This window comes from Corvus kubaryi, unplaced genomic scaffold, assembly GCF_017639235.1.
Source record: "Corvus kubaryi isolate FWS band 111438036 unplaced genomic scaffold, C.kubaryi_AGA036_p1.0 37385, whole genome shotgun sequence".
NCBI lineage: Eukaryota > Metazoa > Chordata > Aves > Passeriformes > Corvidae > Corvus > Corvus kubaryi.
The window spans coordinates 32,232,936-32,243,132 of record NW_024581127.1 but is presented as its reverse complement, the minus strand read 5'-3'; positions in this window follow the sequence as shown (position 1 = coordinate 32,243,132).

The following is a 10,197-nucleotide window of genomic DNA, read 5'->3' as shown; positions in this document are numbered from 1 at the left end:
CTCTAATTCTTTCTTCTATGTACATGATGAAGACAATGAAAGAGCAGATGAGGGCTTGAAAAATATTTGAGTATTTTTCTGCATTCCAACAATATCAGAAAGTGTGAAACTTTTTTTTTGATTGTTTGTTTCCTGATTGTTCTCTTAGTAAGGGAAGACCCACAATTCAGAGATTCTTTTGGAATTTGCTTGAGTGTTCCTTGCTGAAGAGAAAACAGACATTGCCAGGATTGAAACTCTTCCCAGGCTTGTCACAGTAGCAGTGGCTGAATTTATACAAATCAGTCACCCTGTGACTTGCCACCACCTTTATCTGTCAATTTTCTATGCTGAGAATACCTGGGGAATGAGGCTCACAACTATGCAGGCCAGATAATTCCAGGTGAATAAGAATTTTTGTAGCAGTTGAACAAATAACTTGGACTTAAAAAGAGATGTTAAACCAGGAATAAAAAAAAAAAAAAAGAGCTGTATGTCCTCCTTGTGATGTCTAGGCAGTGAGAAGAAATAAAAATTTAATTAATAAACTCAACTGCATCTCTGACTCAGTGCAGCTTAATTGTGAATGTGAAACTGCAATTCCCGTGCATTTTGTTGGCATCTCACAAGTTCCCAGACAGACAGTATTAATGGGATATCCAAAGAACATGCTACTAAGACTTTCAGTTTTCAGTAGAAGATGGATGGCATGAGGCAACAGCTGAGTTAAGCTTGGTCTGGCTTACCTGAGAAGCTGCTGCCTTTCGTTAAGCCATGATGTAAGAAGGTCCTTCAAATGGGTGTTTGAGCCCATCTGGTTGGGTCTCTTGCCTTGGAAATACAGTGACAACTCAACCAGGATGAACAACCCCTTCAGTTGTCTGTGGGAAGGCCACTACAGGTGTCAGAATGATTTTCTATTCCTCTACTTTTTTAGTGAGCTCTTTTCATGCAAGTAAATGCCTTAAAACAAATTTTTAAGGAACAAATGATTAGATGATGCTTTAAAAATGTGAACCAATGAGACTGAAAAGAACTTAGAGGTCCCAACTTTCTCCTGTGGCTGCAATGACAAATTGTTATTGGATAAACAGGTAGAAGACTTTTGACTGGGGAAAGGGACTAAAAGCTTTTTCATCTCCAGCATAACAAGGTCATTGAGGAAATGGAAGCCCCCAGGACTCAGTATCCAGCTTTACAAGGAATTTCATGCTGTGTCCCATGCTTCAAAGAGCACCTTCATTTACTGGAAAAGTGATAGAGGGCTCATCTGAATTCTGGGAAACTTAATCTTCCATGAGACAGGGAAAAAGTTTGAGCTGTAGTTTGTACAAGGTTTTTTAGGAAGAAGGAAAAAAAGGATATAAATAATTTAGCAGAAATTGAATCTTGAGAAATTCATATAGGAATTGGGTGCAGCATTTTAAGTTGGGCTGCTGTCCAATATAAATGCATCCTGCCCTGGCTCTTTGCACTGCTTAGACCTTCTCACCACCCCCTTATGCTGGCAGTGCTTCTCAAACAGCAGCACAGTGATCTGGAACAGTGAATTTAACATAGAAAATTCCCCCAAAAGATGAGTATTTAACTGGGGTTTGCACCAGGCTTGATTTAGCGAATTGATTCACTGGTGCTTGAGTCAGTATGAAGGAGGCAAGGACAGGGAAGCACACATTCACTCACTGGTCTTCTGTCATGCTGAAGTGTATCTAAATTATATTCTAAAGGCAGTAAACTACTGCACTGAAGTGCCAAGGGTCACAGTGGGCTCTGTGACATGACACAAATACTTGAACAACCTGGGCTCCACCCTCAGACTTCTGAGACTGAAGAATAATGGTGGCTTGGTTTAGAAATGCCTGTCCAGTGTTGGCTGCTCCACTCCCTGTTCTGGATCTGTTCACTCTTCTGATCAACTGTTTTTAAGGTTTTAAATCTATTTAGTCTGAAACATGATGGAAGTAATGTTTCCCATAACACCAAATTGTATCAGTGTGGGAGCATCAGAGGAACTCTGGTGCCTATACAAAAAGAGCTAATGCTTCCAAAGTATTGCCCTTTTCTAGTAAAAAAAGTGTGCTTCAATGTTATCTAATGCTTGCTAGTGTGTAAAGTGAGAAGAGAAAAAGCAGTGCTGTGCACACATAAAATAACATTTTGAGGGCAAATTCAATTTCAGAAGAATCCCATTGAAAAGGCAAGATTAGGGCAAAAGAGGCTGGGTTTTTTTCAACCTAACTCAGGCTATGTCAAGGTGAGTATTGTGGAAGGGGAACCAAGCTCTGCTCCCATTTACATGCTGTACATGGAATATCAGTCCCTTGAGTCAATTCAGTTGCCCTATCTTCAGACTGACTTCAGAAAATGATTCAGGAACTTCAAACCACAGCGTTTGAACTGTGGATGATGCAATCAGTGGAGCTGAGATTTAACTGATCTGTAAAGACCTTTTCAAATATTGAGAATAAAGGAAAAAAATGTAGCAACTTAATAATGAGGGAGATCCATTCTTATGCAAATAAATTTAATAAAGGAATAAATGTGCTTTAAGGATTTATATCCATGTCTCTGTTCAGTTGGTTTTTCCAAGAGAAAACCTCTTTGATTGTATATTCCATTGCTCTTGCTTCCAATGTTTTTGCAGCTCAGGAACCCAGTGGGTGATTTGTTTTGTGTAATGCAAAAACAATTTCTATCCCTTTTCCCTAGGCTGTGAAAAAGCAGGGCACAAAGATGGTCTCCACTCCAAAGACATTTTAGCCTCAATGTAAAATAAAGAGGTAGTGGGCAGACACAACAAACACAGACAAGTGAGATCCCTTCCAAATCAGTCATGAGCAAAATTTACAGGCTAATGTCACAATCACCTAATTTAGGAACAGCACATGTTTCACAAACAGCACCTTCCACCCCCACAGAGTCTTACAGGCTTCACAGAAGAACAGGATAACACTGGGATGAGAAAAAAAGGGTAAATTCTTCATTGATTCATCGACCTCTAGAGCCAGACATGGTCCCTCACTGGAAGTGTGAAGAGGACAGCCCAGAGATAACTGGATCCCAGTCACGACTTGTAATGGATAGGAACACTGTGAAATAGCCAAATGTCTTGGCTGTCCCCTCCACCATGCAGAAATGTCCCTGAAAACACTGCCTGGGTGTTTGCTTGCAGTTTGTTCTCCTTTCAGTCAGCAACAGGATAACTCAGTCCTGGATGGAAAACAGAGAAGAGATTCAGGAAAGCTTTTAGAGGTGAGGATCTAAAAGAGCACCCTTTTTTTACAAAAAAAGTATTTTTTTTATTCTCTATTGTTGCTTATTATTAGAGTCTCTTTGCAATTGCCTTTACATTTTCAGGGATTGTCATATGGATTTTGTGGAGAATTACAGGAAATGACTACACAGTCATCAACAGATGAGAGGAAGGGAAAGGTAAGAACCAGAACACAAATCCAAGAACTACAGAGATAGTCTTCATTCTGACTGCCATTAGTGCTTGCTCTAGACTTTCTCCCATCTCTTCAAATTGTAAAATCTAGAAGTTTTAAATATCCCAAAGTCTCCATCTTGCAGTTCATACCAGTCTGGAGGAGCCTGAGTCAGGCCCACAAATAATGAATCAACGACTGCACAAGATTCTGTCCATGCACTTCTCTGGGGTGAATCACAGGGAGCAGGATCCCACTCCGGAGTCTGTGATCCCACTGCTACTGCCTGACTTTAAGCAGCCACAGGGTTCTTTCCAGAAGAGCTCAACAATTAGCAGCAGTAGGGAAAATCCTGCTATACTAAATTGAGATTTCTAGTTATTGTTGTGGGGCTGGGAGAGCACAAACACTGGCTCTGATTGCTCCTGCTGGTGTAACCTGGGCACACTAAACCCTTGGAAAACAGCCTTACAACTTCAGGAACGAGCTGGCACTATGTTTGCCTTTGAGATCCATGTGCTGATGCTCTCAGGATGTTTGTGCCAACAGGTTGCCTTAATTTTCAGTGTGAGAGACATGATTTTAAACATAATTGTTTCCTCTGGATATTCACCGAGGCTCTAGGGGTGACATGCTTTCAGGCAATTGCAGCAGGAACAGCAATAAAAGGAGCAGTGCTTGAAAATCTTTAGCAGGGAGTACTTTTAACTTTGTTCCTTGAATACATTGTCTTCTACCCAGGCAGCTTGCTGACACTTCTATCTCTTGAAATTTATTGTAACAGTGGAAGTTGAAATTGGTTCAGTTAAAATAAAGGATGTGTGGAGCCACCAGCTAAACCCAGAAGCAAACCCAGACGAGCTGTTAGAGGTACAAAACACACAGAGCCTTCTTCCTCCTCATATTTCTTTTCCTGCTAATTCTTGATGGAAAGAGGGACAGAAGCTATGAAAGGCCCGCTAAGTGTTCCTGTCCCAGTAAGGAACAGAAAAGAGCATGCAAGCATCAGCCATGTCTTCAGAGCAAGAAAGATCCAAAAAGTCCAATAAAGTTGAGGTGAGCAAAGAGTACACGAGGCCTTGGTGTGACCAAGACTTTTTATGTGGCAATGTAATCAATGGGAATCAATCAGCAGGACTTCAATGAATTTCTGAGGTAACGTTTTTACTTAGGCCTCCTGCAGTTACATTTATCCAGCTCCTGACAGACACCTAGACAGGGATTTGTTCTGATAGTACTACATAGAATGTTAGAGATGAGTCAAATGCACAGGGGAAGATATCTCAGCTCAGACTGGAGGCACTAAAACCACCTGAAAAGCAAACCCCAGAATGTCCTAGGTGGAATTCACTCGGGTTGTGTAAGCTACATCCTCTCTACACTTCCAGCTTCAGGTGACTTGGCTGACTTATCTGGCTTGTGGTTGTTCTGTCTAGGCTGCATATTTTAAGATGTAGGTGCAGACTGAGCACAGAATATGGGGGACAAATTACTGAAAAGTATTTGCTTGATGATTAATTACTTAGTGGAGAAGGAAGTGTGGAGTTCCTGTTGTTAAATTGCTGCAAAATGGAAGTTTGGGAGGAGCTTTTTCCCTTATATTTGCATTTCCCCTTTGCCCATTGAGGTAAGGAAAGGAAAATCCCTTACTAATTACTGTTAAGGGCAAAAGAGATTTGAAACAGAAAGAAAAAAATACATTAAAATAGATTCTGACAGTGAGACACAAATACTCAAGCAACACCTTATCTCCACCCAAGGGTCTTTCCCAGTCCCCTCCCCCCCTTCACTCCTGACTCCTCTGCCCCATGGTGGGATAGCACTGCAGTCAGTCCCTCTCAGCCCCTCTGGGATGCCCCTCCCTCCCCCCTGCCCCAGGCTGGGCCTTTTCCTGGGCTGCAGCCTCTCAGGGACGGCTGCTCCCCTTGGGACTCTCCATGCCAGCAGCTCCTGGGCATCTCTGGTACACCCAGTACACTCCAGAGTTGTCCTGGGATGCCCACATGGATGGTAACGGATCACACTGTGGATTTCCTGTCTTCTCAGAGGCTGCATTTTGGCTGTGAGTGTTTTTCCATCTATGAGTCCCAGTGGCCACACCAGTGCCACTGGGTGCACAGAGAGAAGCCCTGACACTCTTCCCTAGACATGAATGCCAGCGATAATCCATGGTCTAGTCAGAGAATCACAGAATCACAGAACCATTTCGGTTGGAAAGGACCTTGAAGATAATCCAACAAAACATCAACCCAGACCCACCAAGTGCACCACTACACCTTGTCCATCAGTGCCACGTGTACCCAGCCAGCAGAGCAACCTCTTCAGCAGGGGCAGACAGAAGTAAAGCCAACCACTTTTAATAACCTCTTTGTCCCAACAAACCAAGACTGCTGTATTAGGAACAGAGGTGTGGAAGATATTTTTTATTTCTCCTCTTGATAGTGAGCATGCTTTTTCATGCCTCTAATTCAATTAATGCTTTTCCATCACCAGGTTTCCTCTGTTTGTGGTTTTCTCATTTTAGAGATCTGTCAGTGGAAGGTAATGAAAATGTAAGCAAGCCAGCGTTGTGTGGGTGGGAAGCAAACTTTGTTCTTAAGTTAAAAATCACAGTTTGAGGTCTGGGTGCACTTCCAGAGGTAATTCACTTGGTAAATCAACCAGTTTGTTCTATCATCCAGCTGTCATCTCTAAGCAGTGCTGCAGCAGGTTACTGCCAGAGACTATTAAGCAAGTCATTATTATTTCAGCCCCATTAGCTAACGGGATACACCTCTCTGCCCAAGGAAAGGTGTTAATCAGCTTCGCCTTGAAGCTGATTCAGCCTTTTGCTTCTGATATATGACTTCCTACACCATTACTAAAAATCAACTTGAACTGTGGGGCAAAGAGCAGAGTGTTCAGGGGTGAGATAACATGATCTCTTCTCCATCTGATTGTGGTGACAAGTAGCAAAGACAGGCATGGGACCAGGAGCTACAGATTCCACAAGGAGAAGAATAAAATCACAGCCCTAGTTTCCAAGCTAAACATGGTGACCAGTTTGTTCCACCTGCCTCCCTCTTCCTTCAGTCCCTTTTGGAAACTGAATATATGCTGTGAAGTCGTTTGGGTGATTTTTGATTTTGGTAATTTCCTGGTCTTAGTTACACACACACCCCACAGGCTCCACACATGCCCAGGCACACAGATCAACGCAGAAAGAGATTACTTTTTTTTTTTTGGTCAACATCCCCACAAACACACTCAGCACTCAGAAAAATGAACAAAGATGGCTCAATCCTTTCCTCCCCTCTAGCTGATCAGGATTGAAGGCTGCTATTGAAGTACACATCCACAGTGTGGATCTCACCAGCAGCTCATCTGGGATGTCCCTCCTACTCAATAAGCAGCCTCTGAACCTCAGCGTTCTCCAGGTGCCGGCACCCAGGTCTCTTATCCCAGTCACCAACCAACTCACCTGGCAGCTCACTGGTATTGAGACATGAATTTAGAATAGAGAGAGCAGCTGGAAATAGGATTTAATGAGGATATAGGACAGATTGTAGTGATCGAGCACTGTCCATTCACCAGTAACATGGTAACACATATCCAGCTCCTTTCCCCTTTATTTCCTGTCTTTTTTCTCCTCAGTTCACCTTAGTCCCTCCCTTTCCCCACTTCCAATTCTTCCCCTAATCATCCCATAATTAATTTTGCACATTTACACAATCTCCTTAAAATCTTCCATCCTGAATTTTACAAAATCTCAAAATGCTCTTCTCATGTTAAATCCTGTATCCCTTTAGGCAAACCAACTGTTCAGGTAGCTTGGCTTTCTGTGGGCAGAATGTCTTTGGCTGGCTCCTTTTGGTGGGCTCCATTCCAGGATGCTGTTCTAGTCCTTCTCCTTTGAAGTTCTGTTCATGGGTCTGGTATCATTGTTCAGGTTTTCAACATGCAGATGGATGCTGTATCTGTGCTTAACATTTTATGCTCTGTTTGCCCATCATAGATGTTTTCACCTCCATCAGCATTTAGCATCTGCATAATGCTCTATTTTTAAGGTATCTCTTCATAGTTTCCCAACTTTCTTTACCAAGCTGCTTATTTTTCATGAAATTTGAAGAAAAAAAAAAGATTTCTCAGGTTTTCAAACATCAGCAAGTGGCTGTGTCCTGCAGCCCTAGAAAGGGTTATTGCAGCAGCACTCCAGCAGATGGCTGGCTTCTGTCAGGAATAAAACTTTCCCAAGGAAAACACATCATGCAGCAGCACATTTGCAGGAAAGAGCAGAGATTTATTTCCTTTGGCTATGGATTAATACAGCAGCTCTCTTTCCACTCTGAATTCGTTAGTGAAAACAACCCTGTGGAGCTCAAGGAAGACAAATATGACAAAGCAAAGCAAATTGCTGACATGAAAGATTCACAATTGCCTAAAGAAAAGCCACTAAAACTCCATTCCCGGTTCAGCTCTCCTTTTTAAGAACTGGTACTGCCAATCACAGAATCTGCTGAATTGGAAGGGACATCACTGAGTCCCACTCCTGGCCCTGCACAGCACCATTCCCAAGAGTCACACCATGTGCCTGAGAGCATTGTCCAAACACTCCTTGAACTCTGCCAGGCTTGGTGCTGCGATCACTATCCTCGGGAGCTGTTCCAGTGCCCAGCCACCCTCTGGGGGAAGAACCTTTTCCAAATATCCAACCTAAACCTCCCTGGACACAACTTCAGGCCATTCCCTCAGGTCCTGTCACTGTCACCAAAGAGAAGAGAACAGTGCCTGCCCACCCTCTTCCCCCCATGAGGAAATTGTAACTGCACTGAGGTCTCCCCTCAGCCTCCTCTTTTTGAGGTTGAACAGACCTAAGTTCATGCACTTAACTATCTTATTCTGGATAAATTCTTTGTGGGTCATGCTAAAACAAGTGCTGTTCCCCTTCCCTAGAACCAAAGGGAAAAGGCTGAATATATCTAAACAACCAGATTTGATTTGTCTCAGTAGGAGAAGGGAAGATGAAATAAGAATTGTCAAATGAGACGATCTGACAGTTCTTGAGCATTCAGATATGTGACTTAAAGTGAGTGTGCTCAACAGTAAAGAAAGCAAATCTTCAAAAACTGGAAACTGTTGGATTCAGGTTGTTTCAAACACAAATGTGCCCGGAAGTCTTTTAGGTTGCTGAAATCTTTCAGTCTCACTGTATGCAAAAGTAGGTAAATACCAATTCTTCCCAACTATTGAAATAAAACAAGGGAAAAAGGGACTCTGAGTCCAAGAGTCATAAAGGACACACCGGGAAGCCCATCCAGAACTGGCTCACTGGTACCATTGCTGCTGTCTCTGCAATAACTAAGCTGACAAACAATTGGATGTTTGCCACTGCAGTCAATAAAGTGATGAAGTTATGGCCAACTGTGTGGTGAATCACAGAAAACAGGGTTTAATGGACTGTCAGAGACTCCCTCCTAGTCCATATTTCTGCTCCACACAAATCTGTCCTAGTAGTGCTTCTTCAAATTCTAACCCCCAGCCCCCGCAACCTATATTTTCAAGAATAAATATTTCATTACTATTTCTCTCTGTTTTTCTCTGACAGTTTATCTCCCTAAAGACAATTGAAGCCCATTGCTTGTTGACCTAACCCAGATGGGTATGCAGGAAAATCCACCGCCTTTCTCCTTTCAGCAACCTCCTACATATTTCAGGATTTCTGCCATGTCCACCCTCAATTTCCTCTTTGCTAGGCTAAACAATTCATTCCTTTCAATCTGTTTGCTTAGGTTATGTTTTCCTGACTTTTGAGCATCCATCCAGCTCTCTGAATAAAGTCCAGCTCAGCCACTTCACTCTTGTAATGCAGAGCCCAAAGCAGGACACAGCCCTGAGTGTTGTAAAAAGCTGCTGTTTAGGAGTTAGGAGGAATAACTTTGAGTCTGCAGATGACAGCACCTGTTCTGCCACGTGGCTGTTGTCAATTCAACAAGGACTTTGCTTGGTTTGTACTGTAATGCTGTCTCCAGGTGAAGAGGTGAGGGGATTAAACCTATCTGCCTGTATTCCAAGTAACTCTATAGGAATTTTTATTTGGAATGTGATCAAACCCATGAAAGCAGAATGAAGAATGTACTCTGAAAAGCATTTAGAAGTCTCTCTTTCACATCCTATCTGCACCATAGGAAAAAACAGACCCATAGTCCTCAGAGGGGGGATTTTCTGTCTGATGGTTGTCATCTTCCATAAAGATGGTCCCATTAACCTCATAGGTAATCACTGTAGGGTGTTGTGGGCATGGAAAAGTGTTTCAATCCTATGAGAGAGACAGATTGGCTAATGCTTTAAAATCTGATAGATTATGTACTCTTTTAAAAGCCTGGTATAATCCTCACTCATGAAGTTTGATCAAGTTCTCAGACTGATAAATTTTGAGGTCCAGCAATCTGTGACATCCCATTAAAACAATTTATTCACCTTACTTAAGAAGTAATGGATTAGCAGATACAGAGGAAGTGACATAATGGTACTTTATGAGTTATACTCGCTTTTGGTAAGGCCTGATGTGACATTTTCAGATATACACAATGAGCAAAAGATGACATGTGGATGACAGATTGGAAAATCACTCCCAAAAGTATTAGTCAGTTTGAATGGAGATGCTGAGTAGGCTTATAGCAGAATCTGTACTGAATCCACAGTTACTGATTTATCTTCATTAAAGACTTTGATGATGGAAGAGAGTGAATGTTAGTAAATGTGCAACTAACAACAGGGTAAAAAAGTTGAGAATAAATTATTTCTATTTATT